Here is a 651-nt window from a genome sequence, read left to right as displayed (position 1 = left end):
AACAAGGCTGTCACAGTTTCAGTTCAACAGCAGATGTCACTAGTGAGCAACGAATGAAGCACCAAGTAATGAACCTTTGAGCAAAGCAATGGGCTGGAAAGCTTAATTTCTTCACGAGGCTTCATTTGGCCATCACTGCCGTGGGGGTAGAAGGTCTGAGAGTTATAATTTTACTGCTGTAAGTTTCCAGAGGATCACACAGGGAAGGAATCCACATAAGGTGAGCAGCCAGGAGCACAAGGGACTCCAGCGAGGTAGGTTTCTGGAGAAAACACAGGTAGTCAGAGGGTTTTCACAAAAGTCAGCAAAAATAACAAGAGGATGCAGAGAAAACACACGCCGGCAACGATCCCATTATGCTAGTATCGATCCGCACAGGTGGCTACTTTGGTATCGATAAAATCGATACCGGGATCGAGCCGAACAGCATGCTGTTTTTCCTGTTCGGACTCGGAACAGGACATTCTGAATCTGAACAGGCTGTTAGGCTGTCGACTGTGAGAAGATTGTAAAGTAAAACTAAAACACCTGAACAGGTGAAGTCTTGTGTCCAGGAGGATCATGTTGGAGGATATTTTTCAGTCCCCCACTTCAGTCTCTCTGTTTGGGGTCTTTGTTGCTCTGCTGCTCCTCCACCTTCTTCACTCCAGC

General features: G+C 46.9%; 1 protein-coding gene and 1 pseudogene across 1 annotated transcript in view; both read left to right on the top strand.

Moving 5' to 3' along the window:
• The window catches only part of LOC108241303, a 22,841-nt pseudogene that overhangs the window by 12,453 nt on the left and 9,737 nt on the right, over nt 1-651 (top strand).
• The window catches only part of LOC108229304 (cytochrome P450 2K4-like), a 21,662-nt gene that overhangs the window by 20,009 nt on the left and 1,002 nt on the right, over nt 1-651 (top strand). The gene's annotated exons all lie outside the window — the stretch shown is intronic.

Source organism: Kryptolebias marmoratus, linkage group LG12 (genome assembly GCF_001649575.2).
Source record: "Kryptolebias marmoratus isolate JLee-2015 linkage group LG12, ASM164957v2, whole genome shotgun sequence".
Taxonomy (NCBI): domain Eukaryota; kingdom Metazoa; phylum Chordata; class Actinopteri; order Cyprinodontiformes; family Rivulidae; genus Kryptolebias; species Kryptolebias marmoratus.
Note: the sequence above shows the minus strand (reverse complement) of the source record. Positions and strands in the feature narration are given on the sequence as shown.